A 19799-nucleotide genomic window follows, 5' to 3' on the forward strand; every position below is an offset into this window, starting at 1 on the left:
AAAAAAAAACACTAATGTCCTATAATCTTTATAGAACAGAAATAATGAACCAAATTCAAATGTAGCAATTCAATTTGGATATAAAAAACATGTCTTGATGGCTTCAATAAACAGGATTTGACTTGTTCTTTTGGGTAGCTTAGCTTACACCAAGAGCCTAGATAGTCAAGGTTTGTTTCCAGCTTTACAAAAATGCAGTTCAAATTTAACCATAGAAAATATGACACAATTTAAAGTCTGTCTTCCTAAGTGTGCCCATGGTTAAAAACTAAATGCTTTTTTAATAAAGCTCAACCATGGCCACGTAAACAAAACATTGTTACTGGTGTTGGAGCACTTAAGGGTAATAAAAAGGAAATTGCCAAAGATTTTCTAATAGTAAAAGTAGATGCATTAATCACTAAAGCCTAGCAATATGTATCCTAAATAGTTCATGATAGATTTTTTTTGTTGTTTTTAGAACATTTCTGGAAAATAAGAAAGTGCTTGCAGGCTGAAGAGGTCACACATATGTAGTATTTACATTAAAATCAGAATAACCTTTTCATCTAGATTTTCAACTTAGCCTGCTGAAATAATTTTGGAACAAATCATTTAAGAGTCAGTTTTATTACTATAAGAAGAAAGAACGTTACTGGATAGTGGCTGTTTATCATTGAAATATTTAAGTATTCAGGAGGTTACACATAAACCTAGAAAAAAAATAAATTGTATACTCTGAGGTAATAATTGGCCTCACTTGTTTTGATTGAAGTCATCCATTTATGCCCATATTATTAAATCCAGTGAACACATTTTAGTTCTTAACTTATTTAATCTTTATTTTGTGTTTATTCTACCTCCTTGAGACTTTCAGTCCTTTGACATTTGTGACACTGTTTCTTCCATTTCTTCTTCCCAATAACAGAGACAGAAGGGAGAGAGGGCAGTACCTAGCAGCTGTGGTGTGTGGGATGAAATGTAGTCATTGTTGAGGGAAAGTCTCTACATCTTTTCCTAAGTAAGGGATACCCATAAGCTTCAGATTTGTGACACATCAATTTGGACAGATTAGATGACTTCAAAAACATTTTCAGGTTATAAATATTTATTAAAAGACATTTAAATAATAATAAGTTTCCTTTGGGTTTTGCTTTGTAAATTATGGAACAATTCTATTTCCACTTTTAGAAAATCTTACCCTTTCTCTACCCAACCTACTTCACATCATATTTCCACGAAGTTTTCTCTGATAACTATAACTGACATTCATATTCCTTTTGAATTTTTCTAATTTTTTTATTGTAATCTTTCCTCAGATGATACTCTTATACTATTTTTCATCATAGTTATTACCTACTTGAAATTGCCAAATAGATCACTCACAAGACAGCTGGAGTGTTTTAAATAGGCAACCCAAAATATCTCTTATAAATAGCTCAGAAATATACCCCTTTTTATTCTCTCCTGTGGGCTCTTTTTTTTTTTTTTTTTTTTAATTTATAAAGAATAGAAGTTGATGTGGCTTACTCCTCTGGAGGCTGGGAATTTCCAGAAGATGATCCCAGTATCTGTTCAGTATCTGGTGGAGGGCCTTCTTGCTGCTTCCTTCCTAGGCACTGCTCTTGTTTTAAACTTCATTCTCCACCAAACTCAGTAACACCGTTGATGTTAAATTAGTCCCAATTTCATCAGAGTTATGTGGGTGTATTTGAATATATATTTTAATAAGTGGAAAGTGTAGGAATGAATCTTCTGGCCCAAAAGTTAAAATCATTTATATCTCTGAAGCATCTCTTAAGGAGAGGTCAAAATTGATTGTGTTTTAGTTTATGGGAATTCTCATCAATTACTTTCAATCCACAACTTTAACTTTGCCCTTAGTAAACAAACCACTGCTCTTTATTTTTCTCGTTTTCTTGATACCAGCTTTTAAAAACAAAACAAAAAAATAACACTTTGACTCCCTAAACTGAAGCAAGTGTAAAATAAATTATTTAAAACTTCTAAATAGTTCAAGAAATTTCTTTTGGAATTCATTAACTCTTTAATATTCGCAATAAAAATGCAAGTAAATCGGGGCTGGAATTGACTCAGTGGTTGAGCACTCACCTGGCAAATCTGAGGCACTGAGTTTCATCCTCAGCATCACATAAAAATAAAATAAAGGTATATGTCCATCTACAACTAAAAGATATATATTTAAAATTTTAAATGCAACTAAATTGATGCAAGATGCTCATGTAAAAATCAGGATTTAAAGATAGCTTTTCTGTATTGAATTAATGAAATGGAATAGGAATTTCTAGGTTTTCTCATTTGACTAATTAGTTAAAGTTACAACTGTAAATGGATGAAATGTAGAGGGCCTTGTAATACAAAGAATAAGTTTTTTCCTTCCTTTATTCATTGATGTATTGAGAATAGTTTATTTATGTTCTGTTTGAATTGGCTATAAAATTCAATCTCTGTTGCTTTTCAAGCCTGACAAACAGGCTCTGAATAAAGAATGAATACCAGCCTTGAATGAACATTTCAGACACTTTTTTTTAAGGGCTAGTTATCAATACCTTTTTCTCATTATTGTAAGGCCAGCTGCTCTGACTTTTTTTTTTCCCTTTAGAGAAAAAAAAAAAAACAGCATGTATTGAAGTCATCTTTTTTTAAAGATATTTATAGTTTCTTTTCTGTAAATTTGGTAATGATCTTGAATATCTATATAAATATGATCCTTGTGGGCCATTTGTATATTATATTCAAAAAGACCTTTTGATAAATTCCTTATTTATCCATCCTGGCTTTAGGCTAGATTTTTCAATACAACTCTTAATAAAGACACAGATGTCTTCAGGAGTAATAAAACTCCTCATCCACCTCTCTGACCTGGAAACAGTATTAGAAGACACAGAAGCCATTATGTCAAAATATGTCTTCTATTATAACATCTTCCAATATTACTTAAAGCATCTATTTCATTCCTATCTTGGAAAGCTATGAAGTGTACTTTTAACTCTAAAGTATATAGCAACAATTTGTCTAGATAATTTCGATAAAGGAACATCTCTTATTAAGGGTTTATTTTATTATATGTTATTATATTTCTTTCCATATATTCAGGAACATTTTTGGATGCCTACAGAGTCTTGAGACTGCTGGCACTGTGTATTGGGGCCACAACAGTGAATAGACAGAGCGATCCTTTCTGAGTATACAGATAAGTTAACAAAAAACAATGGGTGTTATGTTAGGGAAGCTTAGTGAAAGTCAGGAAAGGCCTTCTAGGGAAATTATATTGTGGTTTTGAGATTCACTTAAACAGACAAATGTTGAGGAGTCTCTTCTAGTCTGTTGATAGAAAGAGTTGGTGCAGAGAATGCAGTAAGTGGAACGCCCAGTAGATCAGGAAGGTTAAGCAGGAGCAAATCATGAGATTCTCTTCAGAATCAAGTTAAAAAGTTTTGTTTTATTCCACGGGCAATAAAATTGGAGAAGTGACATATTAGAATGGCTATGAAATGGTAAATGAATCAGAAGTCATCTTGGAGACCAGTCAAGCTGTTAGAATAGGTGACAGATAATAGGGATAGTTAGGGTGATGGCATAGGAGTTAGATAAGGAGATCCAAGTGAAAATTAGAATAAATTAGACTTGGTCATTGGAAATGGGAGTCAAAGATGACGCCTTAGGTCCTGAATTAATGATACAAGGAATGTTAGAGGAGGAGCAGGTATATGAGGATGGGTGATGTAGGTTGGGACTTAGGAAGAGGATCACTGGCATGGTTGAAATGACTAAACTTTTATTTGTGGAATGAAACTTTTGCAGGACAGAGGGTAGTTGTGAATAGTTAAGTTTGAAGGTCCGGTCCCCAAAATTGAGACAATGGCATCTGTTTCCTCTGTAGATGACAACACTGCTCAGGATGATTGAGGAACAGGAGGCGTGTCAACGGTTTTAAGAAAAATAGAGATGATCTGAAATAGTTATGAAAAATGAGAAAGCTCTCTAGGGACATAGGAAATTATTGAACCAATTTTGAGGTTGGTGACCATGTATTTATATTGGCTCCAATAAACAACATGTGGAACTTTGTTTTCAGCACTCTGAAGATAATTGTCGGGCAACAGAATTCATCAAGCTATGATTTTGAATGGGATGCAAGGATGATCTCTAGGGAACATTGACTGATTTTAATGTGTCAATCCCATGATTGAACTTCCATATTGAAGTTTTTCTCATCTAAATAGCTGTAATGCAAGTTTGATCTCTTTTTCTTGTCAAGTACATTTACAGGTTCTCCTGGATTGTCAATCTGCAAATAATCTTTCTGTCTTTGCAATACTTTGTTCTACCTCCCCTAAACTCAACATCATCTTGGTTTTCTTTCTACTTAGGTTTATTATGAAGTCCCCTTTTTATCCCACTGTTAAACCTGCATTACTTATATCTTCTCATTTTAAAGTGCATAACTACCCTTTATTCAGTTATCTTACAAATCTTCTAAATATTCTTCTATGAATGAAGATTATGTAATTTGAAACAAAGGAGAAGCAAAAAGAGGCTATTTGGAATTTTGATATCCTGCCTCTCTCTTTCATGTCTGAGTTATCTCATCTGCTTAATTATACTCCATCAGCAGAAATCCTTTTTCTTTTGACAATATATCCCTCAACTCCAATAATAAATATTTATACTGTAGTCAATTACTTTTGGGTTTTAGAGCATATTAAGATGAGCCCAAATTGTAAAGTTTAATTCATGGATTGGTTAACTTTCCACAGTTCTTTGGCAGTAAACTCTTTACCCTTAGCAAGCCTTCTCAGAAATGTCTGGCAGAGGGTCTCAGCAAAAGAATATGGATAATTCAATGTAAACTGCTTATCATTATTTATAAAGTAACTCAGAGAAGGCCTACTACCCAAATACTAGGTTTTTCATCAAAGACCAATCCATTCCTTTTGGTTGTGTAATCTTTTTAATTGTGGAACATATCATACAGAAAGGTGCAGCTCAGTTTTCTATTGTAGTGTAACCATCATCCAGGTCAAAACATAGAATATTGCCATCACTCCAGAATGCTACCTCTTAATCCCCACCTGTTACCTAGCTTCAATCTCAAAGTAATAATCACTTTGCTTCTATGTAAATGTTTACATCCTAAGCATGTATTTCTGAATACTTTAATTGTGTCTGATTTACTTAATTTTGTTTCTGAGATTTATCCATGTTTTTACATGTAAACTGTCTTATTTTCACTGTCCATAATATAAATACACCACAATTTATCCATTCTTTTGATGGATATTTTAGTTTACAGTTGGGGGCTTTTACTAATGATGATGCTATAAACATTTTTGCATGTGTTTTTTAATCGTGGGTAGACATTTCTGTTAAGTATACCAAGAAGTGAAATTAGCCAGGTACAGTAATGCATGCTCCCAGCAGCTCAGGAGGTTGAGGCATGAAGATCTTGAGTTGGAAGCCAGCCTTAGCAAAAGCAAGGTGCTAAGCAACTCAGTGAGATCCTGTCTCTAAATTAAAAAAAAATATACAAAATAGGGCTGTGGATGTGGCTCAGTGGTCCCGTGCCCCTGAGTGCAATCCCTAGTACCTGCTGCCGCCCGCCCCCACCCCCACCCCCCGCAAAAAAAAGAAACAAAATTAGTCATAAGATGTTCATATCTTCAGTCTTATGAGATAATGCCAAAGTGTTTTTCAAAGAAGTTGTGTCAATTTATGTTCCCACTGGTAGTCCGAAAATTCCTGTTGCTTCACATCCTTGCCACCCTCTGGAATTATTCTGTTTAATTTTAAGGCATTCTTGTGGGCATGTGACATTTTCTTGTAGTTTAAATTTTCTCTTACATAATTAATAATAAGGTTGAGCATCTTTTTATGTGTTTTTTTAGTCATATCTTTCTCTGGTGGTGTCTTCTTCTAATGGTGCCCTTTGAAGAAAGGTTATTACTAATTTTATTATAGACCATTTAATCCGTTTTTTTGGTTAGTGCTTTCTGTGTCCTGTTTCAGAACTGTTTTCTTGTGCTAAGGTTATAAATGATTATCCTGTATTGTCTGTATTCAAGAGAGTTTTTTGTTTTACCTTTTACATTTAGATTACAATCCATCTGGAATTGTTTCGTGCATGCGTGCATGTGTGTGTGTGTGTGTGTGTGTGTGTGTGGTGAAAGTAGAAGTTTTCTTTTGTTTTTGTATCCAATTGAGCCAGCACCATTTTACTGAAAAGATTGTCCTTTTTCCACTGCTCTTCAGGCTATTTTTTCAAAAACACATAAACATTGATAAGAAATAAATATATGTTTATGCTGGTATATGACTGTATAGTATGGTTTGTGTAATGATGACAGCATGAACATACACAAATACATGAGTCTATTTATAGACTTTATTGGTCTCTCTTTACAGGAGTATCAATTTTTTTAAATTGTTATAGCCTTAAAATAAGTGATATCCAGAAAGCAAGCCTGTCCACATTGTTTTTAAGATTATCTTTACTATTCTTTATTCTTGGTTCTTCATTGCTTCTTGGCCTTTTGGCTAAGATCAAATTTATTCTTGGTTCTTGCTTTTTTATATACAATCAGATGGACAGCTAATTCCTTAACATTCAGAGGCAGCAGTAGATTGGCTTTGGTAAGATGGAGGCTTCTTTTTTGCCACTGTGGCCATTGTTTATATTCATGCAAATGTTTCTGGCCTTAGTGTAGTAGGCCTACCTCAACTGAATTTTTTTTTAATTTTTTTTATTATTAGTTGTTCAAAACATTACAAAGTTTTTGACATATCATATTTTATACATTTGATTTAAGCAGATTATGAACTCCCATTTTTACCCCATATACATATTGCAGATTCACATCAGTTACACATCCACTTTTTTACAACTGAATATTTAAATATCTCTAGAATTCTCTGCCTCTAATGAGCAGATCTTTAATCAGCCATTCAACTATAATTATTCTTCCTTAGTAACAAATAAGGGCTTCATTGTAAGTTACCAAACTCAACTTTCACACTTAGATTTTAACCTCTTAGGAGTCCTCACTTTCTCATCCCTCTGTAGAGCCTCACATCAACTTAGCAATAACCAATCAGCTACACTGTCCTTGTAGGCATTGTTTTCCCCATTCCATTCAAATACCTGAAACATTGCAGCTAGAAGGGCGTTCTCCTCCCTAAAGTTTTTTAAAAAATATTTATTTACTTTTTAGTTATGGTTGGACACAATATTTTATTTATTTATTTTTATATGGTGCTGAGGATTGAACCCAGTGCCTCACACATGCTAGGCAAGTGCTCTACTGCTGAGCCTCAACCCCAGCCCTCCCCAACATTTTTTCTCAACACATTGGTGAAATCTAGTAATTTGGCCACTATCTTGTGCCAGAGACTTCATGCTCACACAAGTCAGGATACCATCCTCTTTGCCCACCAGGCAATGGATAAGACAGTCTAAAATTCTATTCTAACACTTAGAATTTCAGACTATTCCTGCCACTGCCTATGTTAGTTTAGGTCCATGGAAATGAGTCTGCCAAGACAGGATTCCATGTGTAATGAATTTATTAGGGAAATGCTATGAAGGAGAAAGTGTAGGGCAGTCAGAATAGGCATGTGGAAACCTTCATATGCCAAAGGAAAGGAACAGAAAAGGAGGACTGATTGGAAAGTGTCTTAGACTACAGTACTGTTCTAAGAAAATTTTAGTCAAGCCTATAGGGAGTCCTGAAGCCAATGTTGCCTCTTATAGGAATGGGCTAGTAATTCTTAACCATGCTGTGCTCTGTCAAGCTTGTCCTTGAAGGGCTGTTGATATAGCTCAGTTGGTAGTGTGCTTGCCTTGCATGCATAAGGCACTGGGTTTGATCTCCAGCGCCACAAAAAAAAAAAGAAAGAATAAAACTTGGCCTAGACATAAATGTTGTGGTAGATTCAGAAAGCTAAGGGCCAAGGTCATCAGTCAACTATGCTTTCCCCTACAGGAGATAAGCATGGTACATTTTCATGGTTTAAATTACTGGTACCTTTTCTAAGTCTTGGATTTACGTACTAAAAACCCTCCGATTTATATTTCAAAATTGTTTAGATATTCTAGGTCCTTAGCATTTACACTTGAAATTTAGTGTAAGCTTGACAATTTGTTAAAAAAAAAGGGGGGGGGTTGGTGGCATTTTTCACTGGATTACTCTGAATCTATAGCTCAACTTGGAGGACATTTGGCAGCTTAACAATTTTTGAGGCTCCCAGGCTCTCAGCATGGTTTATCTCTGCTTGAATTCTCAGTTGTTTCGTTGTTTTCAGCACAGAGGTATTGCATGTCCTTTTTTTTTTTTAATGTTTTTGGCAGTAATTAGATCTTTGAAATTTCACTTTCCAGTTGTGTGCTGTTAATATGCAAAAGTACAGTTGATTTTTGTTTATTAACTTTGTGTCCTATAAACTGGCTAATAAGCTCGCTTATTCTAATAGTTGTTTTGTACATTCCTTTGAAATTTTAATGTAAGCAATCATGTCATCTGTAAAGAGACATTATGTACTTTCTTTTTTATATGGATGCCTTTTGTTTCTTGTCCTTGTTTTATTACCCTGGGTAGAACCATCAGTGCAGTGTTGAATAAGAGTGATATGAGCCTAAGACCAGACTTTCTTGATTTGAACCCATCCTCAGTGGGGAAAGCATTCTTTATTTTTCCATTAAGTGTGATATTAGCTGCAGGGTTTTTATACATGCCCTCTACTGGAAGGGGATATTCTCTTCCAGTTCAAATTTGCTGAAAGGTTTTATCTTGACTTGGAGTTGAAAATATTGTGTGATACCTTTTCTGTATCTTTTGAACTGATGATATGGTTTCTCTCCTTTATTTTATTAATAAAATTGGTTACATTGATTTTCAAATATTAATGAACTTTTTATTTCTAGAATAAACACATGCTTCATCCATGACTAGAGCTCTTCATATATAGTTGGATTTGATTTTTTTTTATTTTGTTGTATTTGATTTGCTAATGTTTTATTAATGATTTTTGTATTGTTGTTCAGGAGAAAATAATAGCTTTCTTTTGGGAGGAATGTCTTTGTCAGATTTTCCTATCAGTATTATGTTGGCCTCATAAAAGTGTACCCACCTCTGTTTTCTAGTAGTTCATGTAAAACTGACACCATTTATTTTTTTAAAACTGTGATAAAATTCACCAGTGAAACTAGCTAGTCCTATCGTTTTCTTTGTGGGTGATTTTTTATGAAAGATTTAATTTTGTTAATAGAAATTAAGATTTTTCATTTGTGTTCATTCATCTGACTTGTTGAATTTATTGGCATAAAGTTGTTCATAATATGTATTTATTGACCTTGTAATATCTATAGAATGTGGTGATAGTATAGGTTTCATTTTATTTACGGTCCTAGGAATCCAAAAGTCTTCTTCAATCTGTGGCTTGGTATTTGTCATAAGTTTTGGAGCATTCTTAGTTCTTTTTTTGTTTTGTTTTAATTTTTATTATAATTTGTTATATATGACAGCAGAATGCATTACAATTCATATTATACATATAGAGCACAATTTTTCATATCTCTGGTTATACACAAAGTATATTCACACCATTCATGTCTTTATACATGTACTTTGAATAATGATGTCTATCTCATTCCACCATCATTTCTAACCCCCTACCCCCTTCCTTCCCCTCCCTCCCCTTTGCCCTATCTAAAGTTCCTCCATTCCTTCCAAGCTCCCCCTATGTTAAATAGAAGTAGTGAAAGAGGGCATCCCTGTCTTGTTCCAGTTTTTAGAGGGAATACTTTCAATTGTTCTACATTTATAATGATATAGGCCTGGGGCTTAGCATAGATAGCCTTTATGATGTTGAGATATGTTCCTGTTATCCCTAATTTTTCTAGTGTTTTGAACATGAAGGGATGCTGTATTTTGTCAAATGCTTTTTCTGCATCTATTGAGATGATCATATGATTCTTATCTTTAAGTCTATTGATGTGATGAATTTCATTTATTGATTTCTGTATGTTGAACCAACCTTACATCCCTGGGATGAATCCCACTTGATCATGCTGCACAATCTTTTTGATATGTTCTTGTATTTGAGTTGCCAGAATGTTTGTGTCTATAGAGATATTGGTCTGAAGTTTTCTTTTCTTTTTTTTTTTTTTTTTTGATGTGTCTTTGCCTGGTTTTGAAATCAGGGTGATATTGGCCTCATAGAATGAGTTTGGAAATGCTCATTTCTCTTTTTCTATTTCCTTAAATAAATTGAAGAGTATTGGTATTAGTTCTTCTTCAAAGGTCTTGTAGAACTTGGCTGTGTATCCATCCAGTCCTAGATTTTTCTTGGTTGGTAGACTTCTGATGGCATCTTCTATTTCATCTCTTAAAATTGGTCTGTTTAAATTGTATATATCATCCTGGATCAATTTGGGCAAATTATATGACTCTAGAAATTTGTTGATGCCTTTGTTTTCTATTTACTGGAGTACAAGTTTTCAAAATAATTTCTAATTATCTTCTATATTTCTATAGTGTCTGTCGTGATATTTTCTTTTTCATCATGTATGTTAGTAATTTGAGTTTTCTCTCTCCTTCTCTTCGTTAGCATGGCTAAGGGTCTGTCAATTTTATTTATTTTTTCAAAGAAGCAGCTTTTTGTCCTGTCAGTTTTTTTCAGTTGTTTCTTTTGTTTCAATTTCATTGATTCCAGCTCTGATTTTAATTATTTCCTGTCTTCTACTGCTTTTGGTGTTGACTTTTTCTTCTTTTAAGGAATGAACTCCATGCAATGAACTTTCCTCTTAGTACTGCCTTCAGAGTGTTCCAGTGATTTTGATATGTTGTATCATTGTTCTCATTTACCTCTAAGAATTTTTTAGTCTCCTCATTGATGTGTTTTGCAACCCATTGATCATTCAATAGTATATTATTTAGTCTCCAGGTGTTGGGGTAGTTTTCATTTTTATTTTATCATTGATTTCTAATTTCATTTCATTATGATCTGATGAAATGCAGTGTAGTATCTCTACTTTTTTGTGTTTGCTAAGAGTTGCTTTGTGGCATATTATATGGTCTGTTTTAGAGAAGGATCCATGTGCTGCTGAGAAGAAAGTGTATTTGTTCATTGAAGGATGAAATATTCTATATATGACAATTAAGTCTAAATTATTGATTTTATTATTGAGTTCTATAGTTTCTTTGTTCAGCTTTTGTTTGGAAAATGTATCTAGTGGTGAGATAGGTGTGTTAAAGTCACCCAAGAGCCTTGTGTTGTGGTCAATTTGACTTGAACTTGAGAAGAATTTGTTTGGTGAACATAGGTACTCCATTGTTTGGGGCATATATATTTATAATTGTAATGTCTTGTTGGTGTCTGATTCCCTTGAACAATATGAAATGTCCTTCTTTATCCCTTTTGATTAACTTTAGCTTGAAGTCTACTTTATTTGATACAAGGATGGAAACCCCTGCTTGCTTCTGCAGTCCATGTGAGTGGTATGATTTTTTCCCAACCTTTCACCTTCAATCTGTGTATATCTTTTCCTATCAGATGAGTCTCCTGAAGGCAGCATATTGTTGGGTCTTTTCTTAAAATCCAATCTGCTAGCCTATGTCTTTGGTGAGTTTAGGCCATTAACATTCAGGGTTTATTGAGACATGATTTGTATTCCCAGCCATTTTTGTTTATTTTTGTTATTTACTTGGTTTCTCCTCTAATTATTATCAATACCTCCCCCTGCTGATTTTCATTGTTGTTTTTCATTTCCTCTTCAGGGAATATTTTGCTAAGGATGTTTTGTAGTGCCGGTTTTCTAGCTGTAAATTCTTTTAATTTTTGTTTATCATGGAAGGTTTTTATTTCATCATCAAATCTAAAGCTTAATTTTGCTGCATACAAAATTCTTGGTTGGCATCCATTTTCTTTCAGAGCTTGTTATATGTTGTTCCAGGATCTTCTAGCTTTTATGGTCAGGGTTGAAAAAATCTGAAGTTATCCTGATTGGTTTCCCCCGATGTAATCTGATTTCTTTCTCTCTTATTCTTTCCTTATCCTATATGTAGGACATTTTCATTATAACATGCCTTGGTGTGGATCTGTAGTGATTTTGTACATTTGGCATCCTGTAAGTTCTTGAATTTGGTCTTCCAATTCATTCTTCATGTTTGGAAAGTTTTCTAATGTCATTTCATTGAATAGATTGTTCATTCCTTTGGTTTGGAACTCTATGCCTTCCTCTATCTCAGTAACTCTTAAATTTGGTCTTTTTATGCTATCCCATATTTCTTGAATGTTCTGCTCATGGTTTCTTATCATTTTCACTGTGTTGTCCACATTATTTTCAAGATCATATATTTTGTTTTCATTCCCTGAGGTCCTGTTTTCCCAGTGATCTACTCTGTCGGTAACATTCTCAATTAAACTTTTAATTTGGTTTGTTGTTTCTTTCATTTCAAGTATTTCTGTTTGTTTGTTTGTTTATTTGTTTGTTTTTCTTAGAACCTCCGTCTCCCTATTGAAGTCATCTTTTGATTCCTGTATTTTTTTGTATAGCTCTTTGTCAAAATGATGTTTTGCTGCCTCTATTTGCTCTCTATATCATCCTTTATTCACAGAACATTTTAATTTATGTACATCCTGGACTCCTTCTCTGTAATTTCTTTTGCTGTGCTGGCCATGGATTCTAATAATGTGGTATCTTGATTGTTTGGGGGAATTTCTTCTCTTGTTTTTTCATATTGCTGGTGTGTCTTCCCTTCTAGTGCTGTGGGTCTGAGGTGTTATTGTTTTCACCCTGTAGGCTTCTTGGTTCTTTTCTCAAAAATTTTCTCTGCCCTATTTTCTTTCCTTTTTTTTTTTTTTTTCTTTTTTTCCTTTCTGGAATTACAGTTGCCTACATATTAGTCTTTCTCTCTGTCTTCTGTTTGTCTCTTACTTATTCTATATTGTTTATCGCTTTTGCCTATGTTTTATTTGAATGTTTTCTTCTGGCTTCTTTTATAATTCACTTAATCTGTATTGAGTGTGCTATTGAATCCAGTGACTGAATTCCTAATTTCTGTTATGTATTTATTATTCCTAGAATTTCTTATTTTTAAAAAGATTCTAGTTCTCTATCAATTTTTAATCTTGCCTTTATCTCCTTGATAGCTAGTTTACAGTCTCTGAATCTGATAATTCCTGTATCTGGGGCCCTATTAGGGAGGTTGCATTGCAGTTCTTGGCAAGATTTGTCTATTTCTGATGCAACCTTATCCCCATGGTGCAGCCCTTTAGGATCTCAACATAAAGGAGAAAAGCTCACATGGCCTTCCCCTAAGACCGGTCCTACACTTCACTTTCTATCGTACTTGCAGCCTGAGACTGAAGAAGTTCTGCAAACTCATCCAAGAGAAAAGTGACTAAACACTGAACCATCAAATACCCCCAAATCTTGACTTGGTAATTCTTTCCTATCTTGTTATCCCTCAGGTGGTTTCAAGCACCTATCTTTAATATTTTTCCAGATTTTTCTCATTGCCCTCTGCAAGAGGGTAAGTCCAGATTCCCTGCTCTACCATTACAGAAGAGATTGGCTAACCCAGTTGTCAACAAAAAGGAAATTAATGTGTTAAATCCTCTTTTTGCATCTTCAACAAAGTAAAAATTAATAGCCAAACATTTTTTCATCCTAAGTATGAATTATATAAAATGAACTTTACAATTTTTAACTGTGTTCTTTAAACTCACAACTAAACAGTATGTTGCATGCAGCTGCATTTAAAGACATCAAAACAAAAAGAGAACTGTGAACAATCAAGTTATTTTTAACTAACAAAGCCAAGTGTTCAAAAGCAGAAACACAGAGGCTTATATAAGTAGAGACAGTGCATCCCTGGAGTATTTTGAGGAATAAAAAAAAAATGAAGTGACAGACCTGTCAAATGACTCCCATTTTACTACTTGGGACTTACAGAATGCTATTTGGAGCTGTGCAACTTGGAAAAACTTCACCATAAATCAGAATTCCCCTGTGACACTTCACTTTGAAGCATTCTTGCTTAAGGAAAGGCAAGTGTGTTTGAAATATCTTTTATACTTCAATGCTGTTTTAACTTTTGAGTGACTCTAGAATCTTAGTTGATTACAAATGACATCCTAACAGGTATCACTGATAATACTTCTGCTAAGGGCAGAGACTGAGTCTTTCTCATCTTTCCTCTCCTAGTTCTTGGTAATGCCTATTAAAATGTTAGCTATCTAGAATCCTTGAGAAATAACTATTCTGGATAAATGTCCTTTACAGATAACTAAGGGTTAAAATTTTATGTACTACAAAGGAAATGTTACTATTATTACTAACACCAACCCCCATCAACCATCTGTAATTTTTGTTTCAGGAAGTATTCATACAACAGGATGAGATAGGAAATGATATTAATCTCCATTTCACAGAGGAAGGAGTTGTGGTCCAGAGCTATGCTAACCCATGTCTCACAACTTATATTGAAAAGGGACTGAATAAGGCCTAGATTTGAATCTAGTTCCAACTCCACAATTCTTAACTAAAAGCATTATTATTACTGAAAACTACTATGAATTTCTTGGACTTACAAAAAGAATATTCTAGGGGCTGGGGTTGTGGCTCAGTGGTAGAGCACTTACCTAGTGCTTGTGAGGCCCTAGGTTCAATCCTCAGCACCACATATAAATAAATAAAATAAAGGTATTGTGTCCAACTATAATTAAAAAATAGTTTAAATGTTTTAAAAAAGAATATTCTAGACATTTCCATTTAGAAATGAGACTAATATAGCACTTATTAGAAAGTGTTATAATTATTTATATTACTATCTCCTTCTATTAGACCGTGAGAATCTTGAGAACTTAATCATTTTTGTGTCCTCGGACCTCAGCATAGGCCATAGTTCATAGGAGGCTTTCAGTAAATGACTGTTAAAATAATGGAAAAAAAAGGATGAATGAGTGTCATTATCATCAAAATTAGTTACTGGGATATGCTAAAAATATAGAAGTAGAAATAGATGTAGATTATTGTGTATAGAGCTAATATAAGGTAATGTTTTTAATCCTTATACTTGAATCTTGCTTTCTTTTAGAAAAGTTCTAGATATCTTTTTTTTTTTTTTTTTTTTTTTTTTGCTCATTTCTTTCAACATTCAATTAGTATTTACTAATAGTTATATTCTGGGCACATAAAACTGTTGGGTGCTTGCAAATAAAAGAAGCATAGATCTGAAGCATCTTCTAGTCATTTTCTTATAAAGGACTGAAGCTGGTACAGCTGAACCTCTTTTGGGAGGTTATCATAGGGAATTTTCTGGCTTTAAACAGAATCCTCTTCTTTACTGTTCTATTTATATTGACCTGTCGGCATGATTTATGCCTCATTAATACAGTGAATAGCAGATACTTCTGGTTAGCTTCTATCCACCCTCTGGTTCACTTAGATTGTCAGTTCATGGAGTGAGGAGAAATAGCCTATTATTTACCCTGTAATTATCAAACCTGGCTGATCATCAGAAGGTATCTCCGGAGCTTTTGGAGACTTTTCAGCCATTATTGTCTCATCAAATATTTTCTCTCTCCTGTTCTCTATATTCCTGTGGGAATTGGAGTTCAGGGAATCATTACAAACATCTGACATTCTCACTACTCTAAGAAAACCTTTTCATTTCTTACCCACGTGTCTCGAGTATTCTGTCAGCTCCATGAAGCAAACCTAAAATTAGAATAAAAGCATAGACCCTTCTGAGATACTCAACTAATCATGGCTATGCCATTGATCAGGTTTTCTAAGATTTGTTTGGAACTGGATCATCAGGTATGATTGAATTTTCCCTTTTTACTATCAGCTGTTCTGCATCATTCCATGAATATTCTGAAAGTTGAGCATATCTTAGAGGCCTTACTCTCAAAACCAATGTTTGTTCTCAAACCTATGCCAGAAAGGAATAATTTCCCCCCTGGAAACATGGTTGTATCTTTTTACCTGTAATAAATGAAAAAACACAGACTTTATCAGAACTGGAACTTGTTATAGGGTCTAGGCCTCCAGGGACTAGGTTGGAAACTTAACAGCTGCCCCTTTTCAGAAGCCTCCTGCCATCTCCCCCTGCTCCCCCTCCACAAATTTGTTTTATTTCAGTTCTCCCCCTCCACCCCCCAGCCCCGCAAACTGAAAAATTAAGCCATTAACTTTGTTTCTTAATGTTTTATTTAGAAGTAATTTCAAACTTAAAAGTTACAAGAATGAGAATAGTACAAAGAACACCCATATATCTTAATCCAGATATACCTATTATTCACTTTTTACCGAATTTCTCTTATCAGTTACTCTACATGTGTGATCCTGTGTGTGGTGCAGGTACCAGTTTGCATTTGTGAGGGGGAGGGGGCCCTGGGGATTGAACCTAAGGGCACTTTACAGCTGAATCATATCCCAGCCCTTTTTAGTTTTTGAGACAGTCTCCCTAAGTTACTTGAGGGCCTCACTACATTGCTCAAACTGGCCTCGAACTTGCAATCTTCCTTCCTCAGCCTCCTGAATAAACATTTGCACTTTTTAAACCAACCTGAGAGTGATACACATTCGGGCCATTCATTTTTTTTATAAGCTTACACTTGAGGTTTACCTTTTTCCCAATTCTATTCTGTTGCAAATAATAGTAGCCTGAAGTTTTATGTACTTGGGATGCCTTTGAGAACCTAAGGAACTTGGTAGATGAGGGTGTGGGCAAGCAAATAGCTATTTCTGCTTCACAGGAATTTACATTTTACATTATGGTTCCACATGAATATAATACATTAGTGTCTTCAAAGCATTTTTTTAGGTACCATTAAATTTGTTTTATTTCAGTTCTCCCTTAGTTTAGGATATAATTTAAAGTTTCATGGTTTCTACCATTATTTGGAATAAAATTTTAAAAATATTAATAATCTCAAAAAGCTTATATGTTGGTTTATATATGTATGATTTGTATTAGAAACTTGCAGCAAAGGAACTTCAACTGATTAGCTCACATTGAAAACATTAGCAAGTGCTAATACTACACAAATTATATTATTTATGGCTTGTAGTAGCTTTGTGGTACCAGTCTGATGCACACAAAAAGAAAAGTAGCTTAAAGAAAAGGTAGGTACAGATGAACCATTTGATAACTGAGATTAACTATTTTAATTATCTGGGATTCTGTGCACATATCCTTGGCACCACTATAATGTCAAGTAAATAAGATAGAAAATATTCTCTGAATATTTTAATGAAATATAACACTGAAACCTGGATAGAGATGGGCAGAAATTGTAACTAGGTTGCTTATGCTTTGTTTAGTGCCAGATCCACATTAATTCCATAGTTAGTTTTGAGAAAAAGAAGAGCTGGTTTTAATTAGGATTTAAGTTCCCTGCTGTGATTTGTGCTTAAACAAGAAAAAGAGAATGTCAAGTTGACTTGAAATGACACAGAAGCTATCTTCCTAAGAAAATAGAGCCAGGAACTTCTTACCATAATTTTACATTGTTAAGGCAAATAAATGATTCTATCAAAATTACATCTAACTTTAAGAAAATATCTCAACTACCTTGTTACAGAAAAGGCTGGAAGGCAATTTCTATTTGTTATACATAAAATTTATAAACTGTATTATTGATATATTGTCTACCTAGCTTAAGAAATATATACTAAACAATATTTTATTATACATATATGTATTTATTATGAATATATACACATGTATATTTATAACTATATTTCATAGATATGTGTGTATATAGAAATAGACCAGGAAAATGTTGGTGCTATCCCTTAGAAATATATAGCATTTTTTGTGCATAGCTTTCAAACTTTGTATTCATGGTACAAATGTGGCTTGCATTTTTTTCAACAATAAGTTTGTGAGTTTCATCAATGATGATATATTGGCTCTAGTTCATTCATTGTTACTGTCAGAATAATATTCCAGTGTAGGAACAGACTGTAACTTATTTATTCTCTTCTTAATGACATTTGAACCTAACAGTGACAGGACATGGTGGTGCACATCTGTAATCCCTGTGACTTGGGGAGCTGAAGCACGAGGCCAGCCTGGACAACTTATCAAGAGACCCTTTCTCAAAATTAAATGGGTTGGGATGAACCTCCTGGGTTCAGTACTTCCCCCATCCTTTTCTCTTCCCCCCAAAGACAAGGAAGAATAAACTTAAAGGTTATAAATCACTAAGGGAAGATAGTTGGCTCTAAATGTACCTTAAGTAAGGCCTGGGGCCAGGAGAGAAAGGACTGCTAGATGATATCCTAGCAGAGCCCAGAAGACAACAGGCAGGTTGGCCCAGAAAGCCAGAAGGACTGTTTGATGTCAGCGGGTTGGGCTCAGACAGGAAAATACCTTCTTATCCACAGACAAAGGCAACCTGTCTGAAAGGGAGAACAACCTAGCACAGGGTTAAAAAGCACTCAGAGCAAGCAAACCGCACCCTCTTTTCCCCTCCCCTCCCCAACAACTGAAAACTAGGAAAGGGAAGCACAGAGTGGTCTGAAGGAGACAGTCTAATATGCCTCAATATTGTTTTCAGTTACTCAGGATGTACTTCCTCCTACAGTAAAGATCACAACCACGCCTTGTTTCAGAGGAAGGGGAAGGGATGGGGGCTCCACTAAGAAGAAAAACTAAAGAATAATCCTAAAGCCAAGGAAGCTGTCAACAGGGAAAATTTACCCTGCCTCCCTTTTGATGGGGGAGGTGAGGTGGAGGGAGTTGGGGATTCATGAATAGTAGCTAAAAGTAAACCAAAAGCAAAAGGCTTAACCATGACAAAAGAGCAAGACTTTGGGGAAGGGAGATGCCACTGGGAAGCAGCTCTTAGGTTTCATCAAAAGGTTTAAAATATATATATATTGAAGTGGTAACTTTGGCAGCACATATACTAAAATTGGAACAATACAGAGAAGATTAGCATGGCCCTGCACAAGGATGACATGCAAATTCGTGAAGCACTTCATATTTTTTTGATGAAATTTTTTAAAATAAAAACAATTAAAGATAACCACAATTCCCTTTTTTTAGGAAGGGAACACTTAATCATTTTTAAGAGTTAAAATATATATTCAGATTCTTAAAAATTGGATAGGCATAATCCCAATTATGCACATACAAACATAACACTTAGATATATCAAAATATTTCAAGAACGTGGGATTATTTTTTCTATGAGTTAACATGCAATTTCTATGAACCTTTATAGAAAACTTTGAAATATTCTCTATATTTCAAAAAACTCTGAAACCATATTTTAGAGTTTTAAAAAAGTCTATTGAAGACCATACTGATGCTGGGTTAGACTCACTAGCTAAGGGGTGGGAAAGAAGGAAAGAAACACACATATGTGTATGTGTGGACATATGTACAGGCAGAGAAAAAGAGACTTAATTACTTTCATTTATCTCTCCAGAATAGATTTCCCACCTCACTCCCAAGGCCCCTCTCCCTCTCTTCTCATGCCCCAAGTGCCCTTCCTAACCACCTCAAACTTGGCGCTGTTCTGCAGCTACCATTTCTGTCTCCTCTGAGCAGAAGCAAATGCTTCACCCCATCCCATCAACAAACTCACCAGTTCTCTTCCTTTTCTCCAGGGGCTTATTGTATCCTATCAGTAATCTAGTTATCAAAAAGGTTTATCACTAAGAATTTACTACCTTTAGGATCTTTTACAGAAGGTATTAAAGACCAGAAAAGCTAAATGAAAAGAATGATAACTAACAGGTGATTTTTGGCATTTTGAAAAAGTGTGGGGCCAAGATT

The 19799-nt window shown here is 34.5% G+C and overlaps 1 non-coding gene across 1 annotated transcript; it reads left to right on the top strand.

Moving 5' to 3' along the window:
• Positions 1–18900: 18900 nt before the first annotated feature.
• Positions 18901–19006, top strand: LOC120889409 (U6 spliceosomal RNA). Its single transcript, XR_005733305.2, has one exon. It is a non-coding gene; the product is annotated as a U6 spliceosomal RNA (small nuclear RNA).
• Positions 19007–19799: the final 793 nt, after the last annotated feature.

Source organism: Ictidomys tridecemlineatus, chromosome 8 (assembly GCF_052094955.1).
Source record: "Ictidomys tridecemlineatus isolate mIctTri1 chromosome 8, mIctTri1.hap1, whole genome shotgun sequence".
NCBI lineage: Eukaryota > Metazoa > Chordata > Mammalia > Rodentia > Sciuridae > Ictidomys > Ictidomys tridecemlineatus.